Below are 463 nucleotides of genomic sequence, written 5' to 3' on the forward strand. Positions count from 1 at the left end.
ACGGGAGTTCTCACAAGTCACGATGCTCACTCGCGTTCGCGGCGGCAAAACCGAAATCAAGTTGAGAACCGCAACGGTCGAGAGGATCGAATTCTTGCAACAGAATTCGGGACGGAACGGAAGGAGCGTGAATCTTTTCGTACGACCAAACTGACTTTAAACTAAATTGACAAAATGATCTGACAAATTGGCGAGCTAATCTTTGATTGCACGAGTAGAACGAATAGAGCTGAACTTTTGTATGATAATAACGATACTTCTGGTAATCCGGTAACAACTCTGGTAAAGAATTAATTAATTCGCTCCGATGTTCTTATACAGGGTGCGTCGCCAAAATCCGGACAAATTTCAATTTGATATTCCCTCCGTTCAGTACCATTGGCAGATGTCGCGATTGGCATTCAAATAGCTTGACGCATGTACTAAACTACCATAACTTCGAAACAGTCGCAATGTTGAAACC

The sequence above is a fragment of the Pseudomyrmex gracilis genome, unplaced genomic scaffold (assembly GCF_002006095.1).
Source record: "Pseudomyrmex gracilis isolate BER0280 unplaced genomic scaffold, ASM200609v1 scaffold_334, whole genome shotgun sequence".
NCBI classification, from domain to species: Eukaryota; Metazoa; Arthropoda; class Insecta; order Hymenoptera; family Formicidae; genus Pseudomyrmex; species Pseudomyrmex gracilis.